The sequence below is a fragment of the Balaenoptera acutorostrata genome, chromosome 4, assembly GCF_949987535.1.
Source record: "Balaenoptera acutorostrata chromosome 4, mBalAcu1.1, whole genome shotgun sequence".
NCBI lineage: Eukaryota > Metazoa > Chordata > Mammalia > Artiodactyla > Balaenopteridae > Balaenoptera > Balaenoptera acutorostrata.
The window spans coordinates 22952010-22978732 of record NC_080067.1 but is presented as its reverse complement, the minus strand read 5'-3'; the positions used below and the strand labels follow the sequence as shown (position 1 = coordinate 22978732).

Genomic DNA, 26723 nt, shown 5'->3' with positions numbered 1-26723 from the left:
TTTAGTTCATTTATAAGAGATTATAATAAGAGGTTATCAGATTTGATATAAAAATAAAATACACAATCAACTAAATCTCCTTATAGGAGAGAAAAGCTGAAAATAAATGAAAAAATATTTTGGTGAACACCAACACAAAAAAAGATGATGTAGCAATCTTAATATCAGACAAAACAATATTATGGCAACATTAATAGGTATGGAGAGGTATTTCAAGTACACATGGAACGTTTTAAAAAACTAATCATGGAGTCACAAAGAAAGACAAAAAAATTTCAAAGAACTTATATCCAAGACCACCTTCTCTGACCACAATATAATGTTGAAATCATCAATAAAACATCTTTTAAATGTTTAGAAACTTAAAAATGGACTCCTAGGCAAAAAATTTTAAAGAAAATCATAATAGAAATGATAAAATAAGAACCAAGCAACAATAAAAGTATTATGCTATCAAAATGTGGATCTCAGCTTATAGCTTTAATGCATTTTTAACAAAAATATAGATGAAATATGCTTAACTAATATTTTTTCAATCAAAAACTGAAAAAAGATGAGAGTAAACATAAAGAAAGCATACGTATAGTAATCATGTTTTTTAATTTTCTATATTTTGTAATGCTCTGATATGGCAGGGCCTTTCAGACCCAGGGAAGGACTGTCCCTCCCAGGATTACCTAATCCCTAGAGATAGCAAACAGTAAGCCCAAGAGCACATCTTTGATGTACAACCAATGAATCCACAGCCCATATCCCCAACCATCTCCATCAAAAAAAACTCTCACATACCAAGCCAATATTCTCCCTGCCCTAAATCATGCCAGGGCCACTACTAGAAACAACTAAAGACCACCCCTATCACCCAGAGCTATAAATTATTCAAACTAGCCAACCCCAGACTTGCTCAAGCTTGCCTACCCTGACTCATCCTTCTCACAGAAACCACAATAAAGGCTCCATACTTTCCCCTTGACTCCTTTTGCCTCCTTGGTGTAGCGTGGCTTCTGTTTCTAAGGAACTGTGAGTAAAAACGTCTTCTTTCATGACAGTCATTTCCATGTCTGTGTGTCTTACTCTACCTGATTAAATCAAATCCTGTGTGCATTTCAAGACATTAAAGGAAATAAAGAGAAATTAAGAAAATGGAAAATCAGAAAAAAATATCCCAGAGAAGGGAAGAGTTTCTCAAACTTAATCAAAAAGCATAATATATAAAGGAAAAAAAATAAATAAATATGGAAAAGATTGACAAGTGAGTACATTAAATCCTCTGCTTTCCTTAAAATCAGTTGTGAGATAGAATTCACATACAAACTTCACTGATTTTAAGTGTAGAGTTTAATAAGTCTTGACAAATGTATAAAATTGTGAAACCCGCACCACAATCAAGATCTAAAACATTTTCATCACCACTTTCTGGTACCCTTGTGCCCCTTTACAGTCAATCCTCTCCCCTTTAGCAACTACTAATGTGCTGTCACTATAGTTTACCTTTTCTTAAATTCCTCATAAATGAATCATACAGTTGATTACATAAAACTTAGAAGTTCTGTTCATCAGATTCCCTATTATAAAAAAAATCATTAACATACTTTCAGAAAATGTTATAAAAAAGCCTTACTAAAAATGACGAAATTCTAGCAAGATTAGGATCACCGCAGAATGCAAACAGCAACTTATCAGACCTAGAGCTAAAGAGGTGGCATAATGGGGTTGGGACCCTTGCATTCTGGGAGGGAGCAGAACTGACACACACTCTAGAAATGGAATTGCCTTCCCTGCCAAAAGTGTTCCTCACATTTACAGTACAATACCTCTGCCCAGCACCACCATCCAATGGTTTTAAAATGTTTGCTTTACCAAAATGAGACCCATCTTAACCTCACCTCAAACCAAAGGACCCGTCTAATGGGGAAGGAGAAATAATAATAAGCATCTGACCATGGCATACACTGGTCCTACCACATATCACATCACCAGGAAACTGCCAAACTAACAAAATAATGGAATGGCATATTAAAGGCTCAACTGAACAGTCGCCCTGCTGGTCTTCCAGGATGACCCAACAACTATGGTGCTATAACCCTATTATCTAGAATGCACGAGTCCAGAAACCAAGAAGTAAAAGCTGGACTAACTAACTCTTTTCATCATCAATCCCAGTAACTCACTTGTGGAATATGGATTTCCCATACCCACAATTTAAAAGCTCTCCTGTATTAGAGGTCCTGAGGGTAATGCTTCTACCAGAAGATACAATAAGGGTTCTACTAAAAGCTACAACCATGGAAGATAATGGAAGAAAGGGTTCCAGAGGAGGAAGGCATCAAGCACCTCCTTGATGCAGGATGTGTTCTTTGCTGGAATGTTCTTCCCCACTTCTTTATCTGCTTAATTTCAACTCATCCATCCAGTCTCTAAGTAAGTGGAATTCCCTCAGAGAAACCTTTCCCAATTCCTGAATGCTAGGCCTAGACTAGTCTCTCTCTCCTTTTACATTTCTCATGGTCCTGAAAGTTTCCTACATAATGGTTATCACAAATGTGTTGGTTGAAATATAACTAATGCAAACGTAACTGTACTAACTGAAATGTACTTAAATGAATGGGCACTAAAAAATGCTACAACCACTACCTGGGCACTTTGGCTTCCTCATGCTGATAGACCAGCAGACAAAGAAAGAAATAAATATACTAGGAATGATTACTGACTCTCATTATCATTAGGAGTTGTTGTACACAGTGTAGGTAGGAAGCAGTCTGCCTCAGACTCAGGTTGTTTTACAAGCTTGGTACTAATAAAGGAAACAGGAAATTGCAGCAACCATGGCCCAAAAAGGGCAATACAACTAAGGGCTCAAGTCCCTCCGGTTTGGAAGTCTAGAGGTCACAAGCAATCTAGAGCAGCTGAACTGCCGGCCCAGCATAAGGGAAATCTAGAATGGGTGGTGAAAGAGGAAAATGATGAATATTAATCCCTGCTTCAAGACCAGTTGCAGCAGCAGGTAGCACCAGCTTGTACCAACAACCCTTTTTAAATTTCTGTTGAGGCTGCAGTGACTCGGTGAAGGATTAGAATCAATGCAGGGTCCAAACAGATCAGAGCAGAGCAAGAGGTACATTTGTGGTAACTTGTTACACAGCAAAAACCTAAAACAGCTAGAATCAAAGGAGAGGCTGGCAACAAGACACAGATTCTATCAGAAAAATCTTCATCTTCATGCAGTCCAACTCTCCTTTGATTCTAGCTGTATTAGTTTCCTAATGCTATGTAACAAACTGCCATAAATTTAGTGACTTAAAACAATACAAATTTGTTATCTTAAAGTTCTGGAGATAAGTTCAAAACAGGTTATACAGAGCTAAAATCAAAGCCTGCATTCCTTCAGGAGGCTCTAGGGGGATATCCAGTCCAGCTTTTAGAGGCTGCCCACATTCCCTGGCTCCTAGCCAGGTCATCATGACCTCTGCTTCCACTGTCACATTTCTTTCCTTCTTTTCTTAAATGAAACAGAGCCAATTTCATTCAAATTCTCCAAAATTTATACGCAACATATTGTTTCTAAAATGTTTCACCTTTATATAATAGTTTTATTATTCCACCTTTCTTTTATATTTTATAGTTTTTCCATTTTTTCTCTTTCTAAAACTGACGCTCCTGCCTTCCTCTTATAAGGCTCCTTGTGGTTACACTGGGCGCACCCAGATAATCCAGAAAAAAATCAACCTATCTCCAGAGTTCCTTCTGCTATGCAAGGTAACATATTCACAGGTTTAGAAGATTAGGATGTATATATCTTTAGGAGACCATTATTCTGCCTACCACACTAGTCATAAGCCAAGGTTAATAGTTACAGGTAGATTCTGACTTACTTCCCCCACAGTATTCACTGTGATTCATTTTCTTTCTGCCCTAAGCCTTCTTTAAAGCCATGAAGTGAGACACCACTTGGCAGGCTCTTGTGTGCAGCCCTAAAATGGGGGAGGGAAGGAGAAAGAATTTATCCTGCACTGAGGCAACCGTCAACTGATGGAGAACAAGAACAGATGGTACAGTTTACTCCTGTCCATCCCTGAACAGACAAACTGAGAAGCATCTAGATCCTCAAAAGTTCCCACTGGGATTGAGCCCTGATTGCCACAGCACTGAATAACTCAATAACACACTCTTGTATTGGCTTTTCTTCTTTTATTTCATTCACGCTGGCCTCTTGCTCTTGTTCTCTAGGATCATCTGCCAAATAAATTACCTGCACGCAACTCCTCGCTTTTAGATTGTTCTTTAGGGGAGAGGATGAGGAGGAGACCTGGTTAAGACAGTCAGGTAAAGAGTTTTAGACACAGAAAAAGGAAACATGATTTAATAAAATGAAAGCTATGCACATAGGAGGTTGTCTAGTGTTGACACTATCACTGTATAACTTTGAGTCAAATCTCTTAACTTCTCTGTTTTAGCAACTGTAAATGAATGGTTTGACTTCCATGATTCTCTATAGTTCCTTTCAGCTCTAAACTTTTACGATACAACAAACAGCACTGTGGATTGCTGAAAGGGGACAGCAGAAAGGCAGAGTTGTGAGATTATCACCAAAGAGGTCAGCCAAGGAAATTGTTGAAATCAGCCAGTCAGAAGGTAATATAGTGTGGAGAAATTAGAACCAAAAAGCCATGGAGAAATCAGAACCCTCATACACTGCTGGTGGAAATGTAAAATGGTATAGTCACTTTGGAAAATAGTTTGGCAGTTCCTCAAAAGGCCAAACATAGTTACCATATAACCCAGGAATTCCATTCCTAGTTATACACCCAAAAGAAATATACATATTCACATAAAAATTTATAAAGTGAAGTTGAACCCTTACCTTACACCATATACTGAAAGAACTCAAAATGGATCAAAGACATAAACGGAAGAACTACAACCATAAAATCCTTAGAAGAAAACACGGCAAAAGCTTCACAACATTAGACTTGGCAATAATTTCCTAGATCTAACACCAAAAGTACAGGCAACAAAAGAAAAAATAGATAAACTGGACTTCATCAAAATTAAACTCTTTTGTGCGTCAAAGGATACTATCACAGAATGGGAGATATTATTTGCAAGTCACATATCTGATAAAGAATTGATATCCCAAATATATAAAGAACTCTTACAACTCAACAACAACAAAAAACCAACCCAATTAAAAAATGGGCAAAGAATTTGAATAGACATTTCTCCAAAGAAGATATACAAATGCCCAACAAGCACAAGATGCTCAACATCACTAATCATTAGGAAAATGCAAATCAAAACCATAATGAAATACCACCTCACACTCATTAAGATGGCTAATCCTATCAAAAAACAGAAAATAACAAGTATTGGTGAAGACATGGATAAATTAGAACCCTTGTGTATTACTGGTAGGAATGTGAAACGGTACAGCCACTGTGGAAAAGTTTGGAGTTCCTCAAAAATTAAAAATATAATCAAGCAATTCAACTTTTGGGTATATACCCAAAAGAAATGAAAGCAGAGTCTTGAATAGATATTTGCACACCCATATTCACTGCAGCATTATTCACAATAACCAAAAAGCAGAAGCAACCAGTGTCCATCAACAGATGAATGGGTAAATAAAATGATATATACAATCAATGGAATATTACCAGCCTTGAAAAGGACGTGCTACAATGTGAAGACATTATGCTATGTGAAATAAGCCAATCACAACAGGACAAATATTGTATGATTCTACTTAAATAAGGTTCCTCGAGAGGTCAACTACATAGAGACTGAAAGTATGGTGGTTACCAGGGGCAGAGGAGATGGGAGAATGAGAATTTAGTATTTAATTAATACAGAGTTTCAGTTGAGGAAGATGAAAAAGTTCTGGAAACAGGTGGTGGTGATGGTTGCACAACAATGTGAATACACTTAAAGCCACAGAACTATACACTTAAAAACAGTTAAAATGGTACATTGTTATGTATATTTTACCACAATAAAAAAATTTATACATGAATGTTCGTAACAGTATTAATCATAATAGTCAAAAGGGAGAAACAACCCAAATGTCCATCAACTGATGAAAGGATAAATTTGGTATGTCCATACAACGGAATATTATTCAGCAATAATAATACAGTACTAATGAGTTATAAAGTACTAATACATGCAATAATAAGGTACTAACACATGCTATAACATGGATGAACCTTAAAAACATTATGCTAAGTGCAAGAAGCCAGCCACAAAGGACCACATATTATATGATTCCATTTATATGAAATGCCCAGAATGAACAAATCTAGAGACACGAAGTAGATTAATGGTTGTCTAGAAGGACTAGGGGTAGGGGAGGTCAGAGGGTGACAACAGGAGTGGGGTTTCTTTTGAGGAGTGGTGTAAATGTTCTATGTGGTGATGGTTGCAAAACTCTGCAAGTACTAAAAGCTACTGAATTGTCTACTTTATTTCAAGGTATTGTTTAATTTCCTCTTTGATTTCATTGTTGACCCACTGGTTTTTTAGTAGCATGTTGTTAAGTCTCCGTGTAATCCTTGTTTTCTCGTTTCTCTTTCTGTGGTTGATTTCAGAATTGTATACTTTAAATGGGTGAACTGTATGTATGTGAATTATATCTCAATAAAAGTTTTTTTTTTTTAAGCCAACAGGACCCAGTGACTGAATGAAACTGTAAATGAAGCAAAGGGATGAATAAAAGATTAACTACAAGAGAACAGAAACATCACAGTTTGAATTCTTGCTCTGACATTTATTATGTGTGTGACCTTGAGCAAGTTACTTAACCTCTCTGTGCTTTGGTAACATCTACTTACAGGGTTGTTGTGAAGATTAAACAAAGTCATACATAAAACACTTAGTACAGTGCATTCTACATAATCCTCTTTCCCTGCCCTATCCTCCCACCTAATGCTAAAAATTCCACGACCAATTGTAAGAAAGTATAAATTTAATGATAGTTATATCTGAATTTTAAGAAATTATGTCCGTTCCAGGTAGCAAATAACCTTAAAGCCACCAATTATATGCTACTGGCAAAGCAATTTTCAACGGCTAATTCACTGCAAGTTGAAACCCCAAGGCAAACGGAAAGATAAACTTTAAAAGCTCTATTCACCAACTGTCTCTCAGCTTCTTTTTCCCTTCCCCTCCTTCATTTTTAAATACTTCTTTCCTTGCCTACCAGCCTTTTTGCCTTACCCTTTATTCCAAACTACTACTCTTACTTATAGACCGCTATTGATCATGAAAAGACAACAATAAGTTACTTTTTTCCATAATAATACATATTAAGATGGGAAGAAAAAAAAAAAAAAAAAGACTGGTCATGCAAGCTATGGAACAACCAAACTCTGCCCAGCTAACCTGCCAAAGTTCCCTAAACAAAAAGATAATGAAAAGGAATGCAGGGAAGCTCCCACTTCCCCTTGGGTAAATGGCTCTCTTATTTGATTATCTGGAGACAGAATCCTGTGGCAGCTGCAAAAAGGAACTCGAATTTCTCCACACTACCTATGACCAAGTTCCACTACCAAAAGTCAAATGCTCTAAGAAGTTAGTACAATTTGACATATAAAACTATATTTCCATTTTAAATATACCTTCATTTCATTTCAGTGTTAAATAAGAATTTAATCTCAACCCATTTTAAAGGACAATGCCTTTCAAAGGATCACCTGCATTATAAATGCTTCCGGAATAAGATTCAGTAAAAGGATGTGGTTAAGAAGCATAAACAGATGAACCGCCATTGTACTCCTATGATTCTGTATATTTTCAGATCAGAAAATTCCTACTAAAAACTCTTCAAAATAAATTCGTAAATGTTATCTCTATATAGGCTTTTAGTACAATTCTAACTTACTGGAACATTTAAAAAGAATATATCTCTAAAGAAAAGATGCTACAGCAAGCCCAGAAGCCTTTTTTTCCTCTACAAACTCCTTAATGCCTTCTTGATGCTTAACAGTATGGTCTTCTTGTATTGTATTTCACTTCAAAACGTTTAATGGACACGTACTAAAAAGAGCAACTACACTAACTGCTTTTAGTATAGTACGTTAATAATCCTCACAGTGACCTTATGAAGCAGATATTAATATCACCATTTTATAACCTTCAGGAAAGATGACATTTCAGAAGCTTCAAATGCGTATCACAAAGAATAGCCACACTAGCAGCAGTCAAGCTAAACTTTCTTCTTTCTGAAACTTCCTGGTTTCCTTAACGCTGTATTAAATTGGTTCTCCTCCCTCTCTACCTACTCCTGGTTTCCATATCTGGCTTCTCTTTTTTTCCCCCTTGCTCTTATCAATATATACCCTCTCTCTCAGTAGATCATCCATTTTTATGGCTTCATCTTATCACCTGGGCCAAATGATTCCCAAATCTGTAATTTCAATTGTGTGCTCTAATCCAAGCTACTGTTCCCCAACATTTCTACATGAAAGTCTTGCTATCACCACAAACTCAACACACATCAATCCCAACTCATCATTATCTCCAAAACACCAACTCTTCTATCCTCTTTACTCATCTGTTAATTACAAATCACTATCATCCCCTTCACCCAGACTCCCCACTTTAGTCACACAGCAATTTGTGTTGGTTTTTCCTTTGATTCCTGTTCATCCTTTTCTGTTCCATTGGCACTGCCGCCACTAAAACCCAAGCCCTCAGCAATTCACCTAAATTACCATTAGAAGTCTTGGTTATAATTCACTCCAGTCTCTCCACTTCAGTCTGTGCTGTGTAACAGTCATTCATTCATACAACACATTTACTGAATGACTAGAGCATGCTAAGCATTGGCTGGGTGCTGCATGGATACAACAGTGAGAAAGACATCTCTTTCTAGCAGAGGACACAAGTAAAGCAAACAAAATTTTTTTTCAAATAAAATAGTTATACATTGTGATAAATGCTGTGATAGATGTAAACACAGTGCTATCATAAAGGACAAAGAATAGGAGAGCTATTTTTGTTTGGGATTTTAGTTAGAGATGGATTTTAAGCTGATATTGAAGATGAAAAGGAGGGAGTCATCTAAATATTTAGAGTGCTCCAAGCAAAGGAAACTACAAAACACATAGTTTCCAGGAGGAAAAAATGTTTGGCATGTTATGGGAAATGACCTAGTCTAATGTAACTTGAGAATAATAAGGGGGAAATGGTACAAAATAAGGTTGGAACAGACATAGGCTAATTTTATTTATGGGTAATAAGAAGTCATTAAAGGGTTTTAAGCAAGGGAGTTCTAATCTAATACACACTGTGACAGAGACTGCTAGTGCTCATTACTATCTGTGTTCTCTCTTTCATTAGCACACTGCTATACTGCATTTCCCAGCCGCCTCTGTAGTTAGATAGAGTCATGGGACTCAGTTCTGACCAATGGAATGTGGGTGAAAATGATATATGTCACTTTTTAGTGGGCCCTAAAATCTTCCTCCATACTTGCTTCCCTTTTCAAGACAGCCTCAAAAGTCATATTGTGATGATAGTGATAATTTTAAAAGATAGAGTAGCCTGTGCCCCTGAATTACTGCGTGGAGCAGAGGTATCCCCACTCCTACTCCATCACACATATACACTAGACTGACATGAAAAAGTAATTTAAACTTCCACTGTGTTAAGCCACTAACTAAGATTTGTGCTTATTAAAGCTGTTAGCATATCACGATTAATACAGAAATCTTAACCTTTGACTACCATGTAAAGAATTAGTTAAAAGGAAAAAAACCCAGTAGAAATACAAAGACTAGTTAAGACTCAACAACAATAACAACAAAAGTTTTAAATACAGGACTTCAATAGACATTTCCTTAAAGATATACAAATGACCAAAAAGCATATGAAAGGATAGCTACTATCAAGAAAGGAGGGAAGGAAGGAAGGGAGGGAGGGAAGGAAGGAAGGAGAGAGGGAGGGAGGGAGGGACGGTAGTTCCTCAAAAGAAAGTACTGCAGTTCCTCAAAAAATTAAATAGAGAATCACCATATGGTCCAGAAATTTCTGAAAAGAGACTTGAACAGATATTTGTACATTCATGTTCACAGCAGCATTATTCATAATAGCTGAAAGTGGAAGCAACCTAAATATCCATCAATAGATGAATGGATAAACAAAATGCGGTATATATAGTCTATGGAATATTACCAGCCTTAAAAAGGAAGGAAATTTTGCACATGTGACAACATGGATGAACCTTGAAGACATTATGCTAAGTGAAATAAAGCAGTCATAAAAAGACAAATGCCAATGATTCCGCTTAAATGAGATAACTGGAGCAAACAAACTCATAGAAACAGAAAGTAGAATGGTGGTTGCCAGGGGTTGGGGGAATGGGGAGTTGTTTAATGAATGCAAAGTTTCGTTTTTGCAAGATGAAAAAGTTCTGGAGATTGGTTGCACAACAATGTGAATATACTTAACAATACTGAACTATATACACTTAAAAACGGTTAGAACCGTAAATTTCATGTTATGTGTATTTTACCACAATTTTTTAGAAGAGCAGTTAATACAAATGTGAATCATTACACTGTATACATAAAACTAATAAAACGTCAATTATATCTCAAATAAATAACGACAGGAGTCCAAGTAAAAAGATGATGGTAGCTTGGTAGCCTGGACTTGAGAGGTATGGTGACTATGTAGACAGAGAACAGAAGAATTCAAGATGTATTTGGAGTTCGAAGAGACAAGATGGATTAGAAGTGTGGGAAGTAAGGGAATCAGGTATGACACCTGGGTTTTAGCTACTAGGTGAGTGGCAATACCACTGAATGAAATGAGAAAGATTGAAGAATGAACTAATGGAGGCAGCAGGGAAAGGGTACAGTTTAAGAGTAAGGAAATCAAGAATTTGTTTTGATTGTTTTAAGTTCAAAATACCTATGGGATATATATACAAGTGGCAAAATCAAGGAAACAGCTTGATGTATTTGCCATATTGTATTTTCCAAAGATGGCTGAGACAATATCTTCAATGCTTCTCTTACTATGTAATTTAGACACCACCTCTTAATGGGGAGGACAATTTCCCTCCCCTTGAATATTGGCAGGCTTATTACTATGCAGAAGTAAAGCTATGCAACTTCCAAGGCTGTCATAAAAGGTGTTACAGCTTCTACTGGATACCCTCAAGATGCTTGTTCTTGGAGCCTAGCCATCATGCTATGATGAACCCCAAGCAGCCTACGTAGAGATCTACATGGAGAGGAACCAAGGCCCCTTACCCAGGGGTCCCCAACCCCTGGGCCACGGACCAGTACCGGTCCACAGCCTGTTAGGAACCGGGCCACACAGCAGGAGGTGAGTGGCGAGCAATCAAAGTTTCATCTGCTGCTCCCCATCACTCGTATTACCGCCTGAACCATCCCCGCCACCCCCACCCCGGCCCATGGAAAAACTGTCTTACACGAAACCAGTCCTTGGTGCCAAAAAGGCTGGGGACTGCTGCCCTAGCCCACAGCCAGCCAAGGAGCTCACAGTCAACTGTTAACAACAATTTGTCAGCATTATGAGCAAGCAACCCTAGATGATACCACATGGAACAGAGACAAGGCATCTCCACCCAAGTCCTGCCTAAATGTAGATCTATGAGCAGAAGAAAAATGATTATTGTTTTAAACCACTCAGTTTTGGAGTGGTTTTTACACAGTAGTAGATAATGGATACAATATATGACTCTGGAGCTCAGAGCAGAGGTCTTGCCTGAGCAAGAGAGGTCAGCCACATATCAATACTATTTAAAATCATAGGCTTAAACAAGATCACCTAAGGGAGAGTACAAGAGAGAAGTAATTCCAGAATGAAGCTCTAAACTCCAATATAAAAAGCTAAGAAAACAAAAGACATCACTAATTCAACTTCAAACTCTTTGCCAATTGCCTAATTAAGAGATACAGACATCAGGTATTTTATTAGTTTCACTGTCATAAAACTACCAGGGCCTTCTCACCTGTTCAAATCCAGACTTACTGCTCTTTCATCTGATAATCAGTTAGCATTAAGGGAATTCTCTTTATAACCTTAGGAATCCCCTTTGTCCCTCTAGAATTTGATTTCCTGTCCCCTATATTGCTCACCTTCCTCTTTCACTGAAGTTTACTCCTTCCTTTTGGTGGGTGGAGCAAATCACACAATAGCTTTCTGAGAAGGAAGTGAGGAAGAGAAATTTTTGGAGACCTTGCACGTCTTAAAATGCCTACATTCTATACTTGTACTTAATAATTTGGCTGGGTAAAGAAATCTAGCTTGGAAATCATTTTCCCTCAGAATTTAAGGGCCTTGCTCACTGTCTTCTGGCTTGTGAGGTTGCAGTTGAGAATACTCAATCTCTGCAGTTGAGGGACCCATTTCTTCCCCTCCAGGAGCTTATAGATCTTTCTCCCCCTCCGGAAGCTTAGAGTCCCATGTATTCCAAAATTTCACAATGAAATACCTCAGTGTCTGTGTGTACTGGTTATTAAGCTATTGTCCTAGACTTCAAACCTACTCTTCTCTACTCTGCTTTGTAATGCTGAGGGGCTGGAACACTGCAAATCACAGTTCTTTGCTAGCTGGCTTCCTGTTAAGACTCTGCCTAAAAGGGACACTAGAAAGACACCGGAAGATTGAAGGAGGGAACAGGGAGATACTCCTTCAACTCAGTATCAACTGTCAACCTTCACTCTGGAAACAGCAATGGTTCCAGTATCAGCAATTGGTTCCAGTTAGCAACTTTTTGCTTTTGTGTTTTTCCTGCCATTCCCAGACCAGCCTTATCAAGTCTCCTAAAATACTTATACTTCCTGAGCAGGCAGCAACTCCTCAGAAGTTTGAGTTCCAGTTCCTCAGGGCCACTCTTCAAGCTTCTAAATTCCAATAATTCCAATCTCTTCTCTTTGTTTTCCCAACCCTAGGGGCTAGTAATTACTTCCTACAGTTAATTATCTTTGTGATACCTGAAAGTTCCCTTATTGCCTTTTCAGTTCTCCAATTACCTAGTCTATTATAGTTTCTGGGGGCTGCTATAACAAAGTAACACAAACTGGGTTGGCTTAGAACAGAAATCCATCTCACAGTTCTAGAGGCCACAAATCTGAAATCAAAGTATTGGCCATGCTCTGTCTGAAGGTATTAGTTAGGATCTGCTCCAGGCCTCTCTCCTAGCTTCTGGTAGTCTCAGGCATTCGTGGCTTGTAGATGGCCATCTTCCCTCTGTGCATGCCTGTGTCCAAACTTATGTCTAAATTTCCCCACTGTTTTTAAAGAACACCAGTCATATTGGCTTAAGGGACACTCTAATGACCTTACTTTAACTTGATTACCTCTGAAAAGACTCTATTTCCAAACAAGGTCACATTCTGAGGTACCGCAGGTTAGGGCTTCAACATATCTTTTTGCGGGGACACAACTCAACCCATAACATCTGGCTAAACAATTCTTTATATTACACAATTCTGTTATAAGTAGTATGGTCTCCATTTTCCTGACTAGACCCTAATTCAAAGTACATTTATCTGTTTTCATCCATTTTCCTTGAGAACCCAGAAGGCTTCTCAATATGCAAAATGATATTCCTCAACTTTGGGTATTTTTCTTGAATATTTCACTGTTATTTCTTTTCCACTCTTTTCTCTGTTCTGTCTTACCAAGCACTTCTGTTGCTTGGAAGTTGATCTCCTGGACTGACCTTTGAATTACATATATTTTTTTTTACCTGTTTTCCATCTTTTCCTCTACTTTATGCAAGGTCTCCTCTACTTTAACTTCCATTCTTTTAGAGTATTTTCTTCTTACTATTACCCTCTAATTTTCAAGAGCTCTTTTTTTAGTTCTTATTGCTCCAAATTCTTTTTTTCTATTTGTTTTGGTCTCTTATATTAAAAGCTTTCCTCGGGCTTCCCTGGTGGCGCAGTGGTTGAGAATCTGCCTGCCGATGCAGGGGACACGGGTTCGAGCCCTGGTCTGGGAAGATCCCACATGCCGCGGAGCAACTAAGCCCGTGAGCCACAACTACTGAGCCTGCGCGTCTGGAGCCTGTGCTCCGCAACAAGAGAGGCCGCAATAGTGAGAGGCCCGCGCACCGCGATGAAGAGTGGCCCCCGCTCGCCACAACTAGAGAAAGCCCTCGCACAGAAACGAAGACCCAACACACCCAAAAATCAATCAATTAATAAATAAATTTATAAAAAAAAAAAAAAAAAAAAAAAAGCTTTCCTCATGAACCTGGTGATCCTTGATTGTCTCGTTCATATTTAAAACTAGGGCCCTAAAAACTGATTGTGAATAACTTCAGAGTTTTTCTCCTTGGTTCTACTAAGAGAATCATCCTCTAAGTTCCTACTTGATTGTCAGGATTCTGGGACCCCAAGAGGAGAAGGGACCTCAATAAGGGTTCTAACATTGAGCACATTCACTTAATCCAGGTGTTTACTGTAGGATACCTGGTCTTCAATTACATTAGTATCTACCCCTCTCTCAGAGACACTGTATTTTATCCACTGCAGAGGATAAATCTTCAGTCTTCTGCTGCCACAGTAAAGAGGGCAGTCACTTAGCTATACATATTGACAAAGAGATCTAGGCTCATGCTGCCTTTTTGTTGTTGTTTTTTTGTAATAGCTTACTGAGATATAACTCAAATTCTACACAAGTGATCAATTTAAAGCATACGATTCAATGATTTTTAGTATATTCAGTCGTGCAACCATCATCACAATCAATTTTAGAACATTTTCATCACACCAAAAAAAGAAACCTGTACCCTTGAGCAGTCATTTCCCATTTCCCTCTAATCTCCCCTATTCCCAGCCCTAGGCAACCACTAATTTACTCCCTACTCTATAGATTTGTATTTTCTGGACATTTCATACAAATAAAATCATACAGTATGTGGTCTTTTGTGACTGGCTTCTTTCACATAAGCATATTGTCAAGGTTCATTCATGTTATAACATGTATGAGTACTTCATTGCTGTTTATCACAATATGCATTTTATTTACCCATTATCAGTTGATGGGCATTTGGCCCGTTTCTACTTTTTGGCTATTATGATTAACTGAGCTGGCTTCTTAAACAGACTTTCAAGGAATCCTTCAATTTTTAGCACCACTCTCAGCCCCTCTTCCACAAGAATACCTGATGCTGCCAATTCCTGAGCGTGAAGATTCTTTTCCATTTTTCCTACTGCCAGTTTAGGATTGAATATTTTTAAATCTACTAAAATGTTTCTATCAGGCTGTTGCTTTCCAGTTTCCAAATTTCATTGCTTCTTCCATTCTCTTTACCTATGCAGTTCCAACCTTTAAAAAATATCCTATATGATCAATCGCCTTGGTAGGCTTTGGAGGGGAGTAAAAGTAAATGCATCTTTCACTCATCCATCTTTACACAGTAATCTTTTCAATTATTTTTAGCCTTTATTCCAACATATGCATTATAAGGCTATAAACGTTCCTTTAAGCATGGATTACCTGTATCCCTTAAGTTATGTCATATTTTCATCATTCAGTTCAGAAGAGTTTAATGTTATTTCTTCTTTAATCCCTGGGTTACTTAGGAGTATACTGTTTAATTTCCAGACAGTTGACATGTCATTTTCTAATTATTTTTTGTAATTGATTTCTGGCTTAATTCCAACATGTCAGAGCACATATTCTAGAACTGATTATTTCCATGTTTTTTATGGTCCAGCATATGTCAATTTGCAGGGAAATTTCCATAGGCACTAGAAAAAAATCTGTATTCTTCAGGTGCTGGGTGAAATGTTCTATGCATGTAATTAGACTCATTTGTTAATTATGTTGTTCAAATCTTTTGACTTTTTTGTCTTGTTGTTCTACTAATTACTCAGAGTTATACTAAAATATCCCAAATTATACTTATGAATTTGTCTAATTCTCCTTTTAGTTCTGCCAGTTTTTTACCTACCAGGTTGTCAAAAATTAGAATAATTATGCAAAGTAAAGGAACACTATTTGTTGGTGAAGATATAAATTCGTATGTTTTTTCTGAATAGTAGTTTGGCAACAGTTACCAACATTTACAACATCTATACTTTTGAACCCTGTTATTTTACATCTAAAATTGATTCTAAAGCTCTTAATGTACACCAAACACTGCTTAGCAGTTAAGTGGATTCAAGAATTCTCATATAAACCTTATAATAATCCTTTGATTAAGTATTATCCCCATATTACAGATGAGAAGAATGAGGCTTACAGACGCCTAAGCCCAAACAAAGTGATGAAGCCTATACTGGAATTCAAGTTGTCTGACTCTAGAATCTTTAAACTTATATATACTGACTCGAAAGGATGTTTATAAAAGCCAAGTTAGAAAACAAAATGTAGCATGTGATCCTATTTTAAGTGAGCACGAGTTTGTATACTCATAGAAACAAGTCTGGAATATACATGTTAAAAAATAACAGAGAGGACCTCCCTGGTGGTGCAATAGTTAAGAATCCGCCTGCCAATGCAGGGGACATGGGTTCGAGCCCTGGTCCAGGAAGATCCCACATGCCGCAGACAACTAAGCCTGTGGGAGACAACTTCTGAGCCTGCGCTCTAGAGCCCGCAAGCCACAACTACTGAAGCCCGTGCACCTAGAGGCCGTGCTCTGCAACAAGAGAAGCCCCCACTCGCCGCAACTAGAGAAAGCCCGCGCGCAGCAACGAAGACCCAACGCAGCCAAAAATAAATTAATTAATTAAATAAATTTGTAAAAAATAATAATAATAACAGAGATAGGGACTTCCCTGGTGGTCCAGTGGTTAAGAGTCTGCACTCCCAATGCAAGGGGCACAGGTTAGATCCCTGGTCGGGGAACTAAGATCCCGCATGCCACATGCAGCCAAAAAAAAAAAAAAAAACCGGAGATAAATACTAAAGACAAGACACCATTTAAAGGAAAGAAAGTATTATACAAGAAACCTGTGATGAGACTGCTCACACAATTAAGACTAAACATAACAGTTTTTCAGCAGCTAGCACTTACAGGAAAAGACATTTTACTTTATTTCCTGTAACAATGCAATTCCTGTTTCTCCCACCCTGCCACGTGGCTTACATTAATTCTCTCTTTCGTTTCTGACTGATATCAGGTGGACAAATACAACCACACACACACACATACATATATACGCACACTTACACATATATATGTATATGTATATTACTGCCTGGAACAGCTTCTTGTCTGGAGCCAATTTATTCTGCCAGTTATGATTTACCAACTACAGAGAGAGCTGATGAAAATTGCTAATTTAAAACATGACTTGGGCCTGTTCTCAATGCCCCTTTCCCCATTCTTCAAAGTATACGCACTTATGTTCTGCACTTAGATGACAAGAAAAAGAACAATGCACACGTACACTCATTATGCGTTGTGATTTATTTCTTCAGTATTTTGCTTTTCTTACTTCTTGAGATTTTACATTAAAAAATCTCATATCTCTGATAACAGAGTATATCCTACCAATTCTTAGTCATAACTTCCATGATATGCACTAGACTAAATTAAAACAAATAGTTTCAGGAAGTTCCAAGATTGTAAACTGAAGCTTCAGTGGGAGTAAAAGTAGTAGTAGTCTAGAAGCTTTATTAAAGGAAATCAGAGCCATTACAACCAGAACAAGGTAGGCAAACCTTTTCTGTAAAGGGCCAGATAGTAAATGGTTTAGTCTTTACGGGCCACACAGTCTCTGCCACATATTCTTCTTTTTTTACAACCCTTTAAAAATGTAAAATCATTCTGATTGGTTGGTTACTCCACTCTGAACTAGGGCTCACCAGATATAATTAAAGATCTGCATACCCTACCAAAAGTAGGGGAATGAGAAATCCAATCCCTCAAACCAAAAAAATTGGTGGCCAGACTTTCAGACCTCAAGCAGATTTGAGTTTTCCTTCATGAACCTGACCCAAAAGGAAAACACCTCCTGCACATCAATTAGGGTTTTCTCAAAAAATGGCTCACTTGGGCCACCATGCAATGAAATTCAAAGTCTTCAAGTCCCCATCAATTCAGACTTTCACTCACTAGATAACATCCAAGGATTGATTACTGACACCTGAAGTAATAAGCCTCCAACATAAAAGCTGGAGACCAATTTAGAAGGAACAGAGGCTGCAAAAAAAAAAAGTTTTAAAAAAAGCTATTTATAGCCTCAGAAATTAGAGAAGACAATGCGTCCGTGACAGAAGCACAAGATGCTCTCTATAAAAGAGAATCTTTAAGAGAACAAAAAGAACTCTTGGGAAATCAAAATCTTCACAGCAAAAAATGAAAAATTCAACAGACGGCTTAGGAAATAAAGTTAAGAAAGCCTCCCATATAAAATAGAGCCAAAAGACTAGGAGGTGAAAAGTAAGAGAAAAAGGGAGTATCAGAGGACTAGTCTAAGAAATCCAAACAAAGAACAGAAGTTTCCCAGAGAGAGATACAAAAGGGAGAAGAGTAAACCACTGTAATGGACTGAACTGTGTCCCCTCAAAATTTATATGTTGAAGCCCTAGCCCCCAGTGTGATGGTATTTGGAGATACGGCCTTCAGGAGGTAGTTATGGTTAAATGAGGTCATAAGGGTGGGGCCCTAATCCAACAGGATTGGTATCCTCAAAATAAGAGGAAAGATACAGTTCTCTCCATGGAAGGCCTTGTAAGGACACACTGAGAAGGCAGCTGTCTACAAGCCAAGAAGAGAACTCATCACAAACCAACCCTGACGGTACCCTGATCTTGGACTTCTGGCCTCCAAAACTGTTAGAAAATTAGTATCTGTTCTTTAAACCACACAGTCTACGGTATTTTGTTATGGCAGCCTTAGCAGATTAATCCAACCATCAATGAAAAAATTCAAGAAAATTTCCCAGAACTGATGAACATAATTTGGCAGATTTGGAGGGCACAATGAATAATATCTAAGGAAACACACAAAAATAGATGTATGCCAAGTCACACCCTCATGAAATTTACAAAATTCCAGAAAGGCAAAAAACAGGATCAGGAATCAGAATGTCTTCAGAATTTTTAAATGGGTCACAAGCTAGAAAACAATGGAGAGATGCCTTCAGAATTCAGAAGGGAAATTATTTCCAACCTACAACTCCTTACCCAACCAACCAAATCAGTGGGAAGACCAAATATAAATAAATAAATAAATAAAGGGGGTTTTATTAACACAGATCTCAACTTCTCACAGGAATCTACTGTGGGATATACCCCATCAAAAGAAGGAGTCAAAACAATTAAAAAAAAAAAAAAAGGAATTACATGATTCACAGGAAATAAGAGATTTAAGGCAAAGGGAATCACTAGTTTTATGGTAAAGAGAGAAATCCCAGGAAACTACTATGGACGAGCCAGAGAACTAGTTCAATCAGGTTCAAAAACTGGTAGAAAGGGACTTCCCTGGTAGTGCAGTGGTTAAGAATCCGCCTGCCAACGCAGGGGACATGGGTTCGAGCCCTGGTCCGGGAAGATCCCACATGCCGCAGAGCAACTAAGCCCGTGCACCACAACTACTGAGCCTGCGCTCTAGAGCCCGTGTGCCACAACTACTGAGTCCACATGCTGCAACTACTGAAGCCCACGTACCTAGAGCCAGTGCTCTGCAACGAGAAGCCACCACAATGAGAAGCCCGCGCACGGCAATGAAGAGTAGCCCCCGCTTGCTGCAACTAGAGAAAGCCTGCACGCAGCAATGAAGACCCAATGCAGCCAAAAAACTGAAAAAATTAAAAATTAAAAAAAAAAACTGGTAGACAAAAACAGAGCAATTCTACTCCCACATATACTCAAAAGAAATGAGGGTGTATGTCCACTAAAAGACTTGTAAGTAAATGTTCATAGCTGCTTTACTCACAACAGCTAAAAAAAAAACGAAGTATGTCAAACATCCATTAATGGTGATTTTTTTTTTTGAATTTTTTTTTAAATGTATATATTCATCCAACAAAATACTGCCATCAGTGAAAAAGACCAACTACTGCTGTACCCAACATCATGGGTGAGTCTCACAAACACAATGTTAAGTAAAAGCAGCCATTCACAAAAGTATATACTGCATGGTTCCACTTATATTAAGTTCAAGAACAGGCAAAAATAACCTATGGTGATATAGGTCAAAATGGTGATTCCTTTGCGGGGGGTGGGGGGGCAGGGAGGAGATACAGATTGGGAGGACCCATGAGAGAGCCTTCTGGAGCACTAGGAACGTTCTATACCTTGATCTGGGTAATGGGCCTATGCCTAAAATTGGGAAAATTCATTAGGGATACACTGAAATTTGGGCACTTTGCAATTTTAAAAAACATAATGATACTTTCTCTAAACAAGTTTTTAAAGAAATTAATGGAACTTTCAATTGGATCCCACAACAGGAATTAATCAAAAGGAAAATTTTCTAAGGTCTTATACACAAAGATCTTTATTTCAAAGTTATTTATAATAGGAAAAAAACTGGAAATAACACTTAATAAATGAGTGTCATGTAAATTCTGGATTTCTCTGGTGTGGGACAGAAATTATTATTCGGTGTCTTTCTGTTACTAGCAACCAAATTTAATACTTATTAACCCAAAGAAGCCATCTGCCAGAGGGAAGAGCATGTTCACAGGCTCCAAGGCAAAAAAGAGCTTGGCTATTCAAGGCCCAAAGAGCAGCCTAAAGGAAAAAGATAATGGCAAGAAATGCAGCTAGAAGCTGGCAAAAGCCAAATCATGGAAGGCTTTATAGGGCTTTCTAAGAACATGTGAAAGAAATGTAAAAAAAACATAGAAAAACTAAAGTATTTGGGTTGGCCACAAAGTTCATTCGGGTTTTTCCAAACAAACTTTTTGGCCAACCCAAAATCTGACTTCCTAGGGCAGCAAAAATTCGGGGTTGGGGGGGTGGGGGTGGGGGAGGTTGTACAGGAAGTATTCTAAATGTTTCTAAAAATAAAAATGTTGCTTAAAAACATATAGTATCTGGAAGTGATCAAGCATTTCCAAAAACCTTTCCAGTGCCTTAATTAATAAAATGTTTTTACAATATAGCTGGAATACTCAAAAAATACAAGGAACATTAAATTCTTTGTTATATTTATTATTTGAATTGATCTAAATGCAACTTGATTTTGAAGCATGCATGTACTGAAAGTTTGGGAAGGCTGATTCATTAAAAAAAAAAAAAAAAAAAATCTTTTTCAATGCACCCATTTTTTAAAAGATCTCTCCAAGCCATACTCTCACTGCTTTATTCAACTGGTCTGTTTGAACAAAAGCAGAAATTATTCATACCATACGTATCCAATTCAGCACTCCTTAGGTACAATTTCAGGAAAAAAGAACAAGAGAATCAGTGTTTCCACAGTTTATTTTAGCAGATAATTTATTTAAACAAATAAGAATAAGCCATTATAAACAACCAAACAATAAAAGAAAAATAGCTTCTAATTTGTTGCAGGCCAAAAAAGTAAAGCATACCCTCCAGAGATATTTCACCTAATAGTTTTCTGTGCTTATACCATTCAACTCTTGCTACATCAATGTAACAAAAATACCAAGGAAACCCTATGCTGCTGGTATTAACAGAAACTTTAAAGAGGGAAAAAAACGTGAAGAACAAATATATAAAAGCTCTCTAACTCCCCAAATGGAACAAATGGTTTACAGAATGTTTTGCTCAATAAGCAGATTGCTCAATAACCTGGTTCTTGACAGATGAACAAAATGACAAAATAGCAAAATGTAAAAGTGTTACTGTTCCATCAAAAAGAGAAAAAGAGGGCTTCCCTGGTGGCGCAGTGGTTGAGAGTCTGCCTGCCAATGCAGGGGACACGGGTTCGAGCCCTGGTCTGGGAAGATCCCACATGCCGCGGAGCAACTGGGCCCGTGAGCCACAACTACTGAGCCTGCGCATCTGGAGCCTGTGCTCCGCAACAAGAGAGGCCGCGATAGTGAGAGGCCCGCGCACCGCGATGAAGAGTGGCCCCCGCTTGCTGCAACTAGAGAAAGCCCTCGCACAGAAACGAAGACCCAACACAGCCATAAATAAATAAATAAATAAATAATAAATAAATTTAAAAAAAAAAAAGAAAAAGAACATTTAGTTAGGTCAATAAACTTAGTCACCTAATAAGTCATTGTTCACATCTACTTTCACGGCTCCCAAAGAGTCAGTCTCTTTTATCAAGAGAGTCAAACAAACTAAAATCCAACAGTGAAACTTCTAAGAGATTCATTTTTAGTGAGTCATAGGACTCAACAGTGGACATGACAATATTATTTTTGTTAAAGCTGTTAATACATCCAACAAGCTAGAAGTCTCTATGTAGACTTTAAATCACTGTTTCAATGATTCAAACAATGCAAGTCATGAAGGTTCCCCTGCCCTCATACAGAAGTTTTGAATCTATATGAGAAGGCATTAATACACAAAATGCAAAGTAACGTGAAGCAAACAATACAAAATGACATTGCAAGAGATGAAAAGAAGTATAGTTGCATACAGAATACACAATCTTTTTTTTTTTTTAATATACACAACTTGAGTTAGGAAGTCAAGCAGGAAATCAAGGTTTGAGTCTCAGCTCTGCCACCATCACTAGCTGAATTTTAGTGCAGTTAGTCTGTATGGATTACATTTTCCCTATCTATAAAACAGAAGGTTGAATTCCAACGTTCCCACAATATTGTTCCATAGTATTATGATACAAGTCCACCTAAGATTAAAAACCAAAGGAATGATAAAACAGTAAGGGCAGTGCGTTCAAAGGAAAGCAACGATACAAGGAACAGAAAGATCTGGAAGGCTGCACTAAAGGACCAAAAATGAAACTTCAACAAAATTTGCCTTCATTTGCCACTTAATTTAAGGAGGAAAATTTCTTTTAAAGAACGCAGGCTATACACAGGCAAAGCCTCAACAGATACCAAGGTAGAAAAATACAAAGTCTAAATGAGAACAAGAGATTGGGTTGGTTAGGGTGGACAGCTCCTATAGAGAATTAGTGCCATCATTAGAAAACACAGGTTTTGAGTAGATTGTTAGAAGGCTGGGAATTCTGAACTATACTCTGTAAATAACAGGGAACTATTGCTGGTTTAACAGTGAGGGCGTTGGAAGCATTATTTTAAGAACAGGCAGAAGGCAGGACATACTGAGCAGGGAGAAAAGACAGGCAGAAAACCCAGTTAAAAGCTAGTGGGAAGGAACAGATATCTGAAAGAAATGTCAGAAAATGGTTGACAAAAATTGGCCAATGTTAAGTTATGTGGATAGAGGAAGTCAAAGATAAAACCAAGGTTTATGTCTGGGTAATTTAAGGCATGACAAAATCACCAAAACAAAGTCAGCATATGGAATCAGTTTTGAAGGGAAGACTATAAATTCTATCTTTCAAATAAAGTGAGCATCCAAACAGAATTGTTGCCTTATTAAATAATCTTTAAATGTCATTTGTGGCCCTGTCAGCTGTCTTCCTAAAACAGCACAGCAAAGTATTCACGGAGAATTTGTTAAATGCTTAGTAATTTCAAGAGTTTCCTCCAATTCTACTTATTGACTAAATAACTAAATAATCATTTAGTCTTCTGGTGTAGGTAGACAACATTTGGTACTTTTCCATATTATAAAGGTGAGTAAATTGTAAAAATTATTAATTAAACTATAAGAGAAAAAAATGGACTGCAACTGTATTTATTAATTCTTCCTGACAAGTGATTTATAACAATAATCACATCAAATCTACCTTGAGTTTTGGCAGGAAAGTTCTCAAAGGTTCAAAAGAAAAATGAACCCAGTGGCATAAAGCATCATTCAATATCTAACAAAATGTTCGAAGCTTTATTTACATGGACTTGAAAGCACTGGTAAAATCTGGACTAAAGATAATACTTAGAAAAATAGAGCAAACAATTTAAAATTTAATACATGAACAAACACAGCTGAGAAATGTTGAACATTCTGCAAACTGTTCACAGATCACAATTTTCCAAAGAAGAAAATCCCAAAGTTTGTGATCAAGATGAAATAAAACTAATATTAATCAACCAATGCATAGTTCTTGAGTTTCTATCAAACTTTGAATGGGATGCCTGTTTAAGAGCCGAACCTTATTGACAATTACCAAACAAAACCTTCTTGGATTATATTTCCCCAATGACTCTGTGAACTCGCTGAAGGTTGAGACTTTAGGCACAGTGCTTTCCAAGTGCTTAATAAATTGTATAGTTGGTCTTTCATAAATCTACCAAAGTAAGATTTTTAACAATGAATACCTCTTGCAACACTTACCCGTTCTGACCGGACACTGAGTGAGCTTCTTTGCTCACCACCCAAGATGGGGTTAGAAATTTCTCCTTAACCTTATTCTTTCATAACTCCCATGGTTTCTCACCAAATCTAACGGGTAGAATTATTTTTAGGTGACTAGTTCATTCGTTCGACACTAATTGGGCGTCTATAATGTCAGAGTTCTCAGCCCCGAACAAAATCCAGCTTCCCGAGCTTCTTACGGCAAATTTAACTTTCATGGACACACTTAAGAAAGGTTACAAAACAACTATCGAGATACATTTTCTTTTTTTTACCGGATATATTACAACTCAAGTCAAAAGCTCACAGCCCAAGCAACTCGCGTACGAATCTACAGCAGGTCCATAAGATTAAAATAACCCAGCTTTCCCGAGGAGGAGGAAAACGGCTGGGGGTGGGAGGAGGGGCGGGAGGCGCATCCCGAGGACGTCCACCCTCCGCACGGGGAACGGCTCCCTCCCCCTCCTCTCGGGCTGGAGGTGAGCGCCCCCCTTCCCTCCACTACCACGTCCCTACCTTCGCGGCCTCAGATTGCGCCACAACAGCCGACAAGATTTTTGGGGAGGAAAAGAAACGGGGAAGGGCGCGCGCCTCACACTCGACCTCCCAGCCTCGCGGGGGCGGCCGGCCGCGGCGCTCACCCCGACCCGACGTTCCGGGGATGGACCGGGAGGCCGCGGGGCCGCGCCGCCCGGGGCAGTGGCCGGAGGGTCGCACGGAGCTCCGAGGCAAACGCCCAGGCCCGGCCGAGCGGCCTCCCCGCCCCTCCGGCTCAGCTCCGGGCCGGCAGACGGCGCCCCGGGGGCTAACTTCGCCGTGGAAGAGGAAGCACCGCGGCAAGTAACAGGCTGTGTGGATTCCCGGGGCAAGGAAAGGCTGTTCTGTGCGTCTGCCTGCCGGCACGACCGTCTCACCTCCCTTCTGCCGAGCCCGGGTGGCCCCAGCTCACCTGAGGAGGGCACCGGGACGCCGCCGCGGCCGCCGCGATGGCCGTTACGGCACGAGGCCTCCGCTCAGCCGCCGCGTAGCTCTGAAGAGAGGGGCGGGGCGCGCGTGGCGGGAGGGCGGGGCTGCAGCACCGACTGGTCGCGAGGCCGTGGGCGTATCCGCGCGGGCAGGAAACCCCCTCCCTGCCCAATCTGATAGGCTCAGTCTCCCCTTCCACTGACGCGAAAGCTGTCTGCGCTGCGCTGGGATTGGGCGGGCCCCCCTGTCAATCAAGCGCTGTGCTGGGTGTGGAGCGAGCTGAGGCGGCTTCGCGGAGAGGGAGTGAGAACGCAAGAAGCTCCCTGCTTGACCATGAGTCTTGTTGCTTTTGTCTTCCCGGCTGTTCTGGCTTATTACTTTGGGCCTTCCTCCTCAGCGCCACAGGAGACTCTACAGCAGAAATGACTGCTTCTCGAGTTCAGCCCCGACTGCTCTGGGAGCTTCCTTCTGGTTTCTGCACCAGAAGGTCTTGCCAGCGGAATGTTCTTAGGGGCGGGGAGCGAAAAAGAAAAAACAAACAAAAAGGCCTGGAAATGGGGACCTGAGAGAAAAATGTAAGACATATGCTTAATTTGAGCCGCAAACCGAAATAAGCTGAGTCTGAGGGCCTTCAAAGTACCCTGGTGCGTGGGTAGCTTCCCGTCTTGGCTGCGGTAGCCTTGCTGTGAGGGGGGACAGTGACCTTGGGTGCCGGGTCTGCCCATTCTTATCGGCCCAGCCCCAGCCACCAGCCGTCAGAAAGTTGGTTCTCCTCAGACCCGCGCTGCAGCTCCCCATCACCTGCCTGGTTCCTCCCCAGACATCTCTGGGGCTCTGCTTAGGCGATGCCCTCTCAGGGAAGCCTGCTGGGGTGCACAAGTATTTTCCCCATCCTGCTGTTGAAAGGGCCTGTCCATACCTCTACCTGATTGTAAACTCAATTAAGTCAGAAACCATGTCAGTATTCAGTTCTTCCCCAGTGCCTAGCACATGGTAGCTCGTCAGCAAATATTGTTTAAAGCATTAATACATCTTCCATTCCCATTTTAAATCCTGGTCCTGACTGTAAATTCCAAGAGTTTACGCTTTTCTGTATTTAACTTCAAAATTATTCGTTTGGGTCCTGATAGAGGAATGCGGTTATCTTGCCATATATAGGATCACAAGGTCAAGCACAAATCACCCATGGTCCCTTCCTGGCCTCAAGCTGACTGGGGCAAATGGACCACGAAATTCTGGGCAGCTACTCTGTCTATATCCCATAATTAGCATCTAACGTCAATAATGTTAAGTGAATTTTGGATTTATTCTGAGGGTCTAAATACCTGTGTATATTTTATCATGGCTGATGTGGACTGAATTGTGTTCCCTCTCAAAATTCATACGTTGAAGCCCTAACCCCCCAATGTGACTGTATTTGGAGATAGGGCCTTTGAAAGGTAATTAAG

General features: G+C 39.2%; 1 protein-coding gene across 3 annotated transcripts in view; it reads right to left on the bottom strand.

Moving 5' to 3' along the window:
* The window catches only part of NCK1 (NCK adaptor protein 1), an 83812-nt gene extending 58444 nt beyond the window's left edge, over window positions 1–25368 (bottom strand). The window contains exon 1 of one of the 3 annotated variants that reach the window (XM_007170353.3): window positions 25259–25368. The gene's annotated coding sequence lies outside the window, so the exon portion shown is untranslated. Of the gene's footprint in view, window positions 1–24825; window positions 24848–25223 lie in introns of those variants that run through there. The other 2 variants (XM_007170354.3, XM_057545426.1) reach the window with 2 other exon arrangements.
* Between the last annotated feature and the right edge of the window lie 1355 nt (window positions 25369–26723).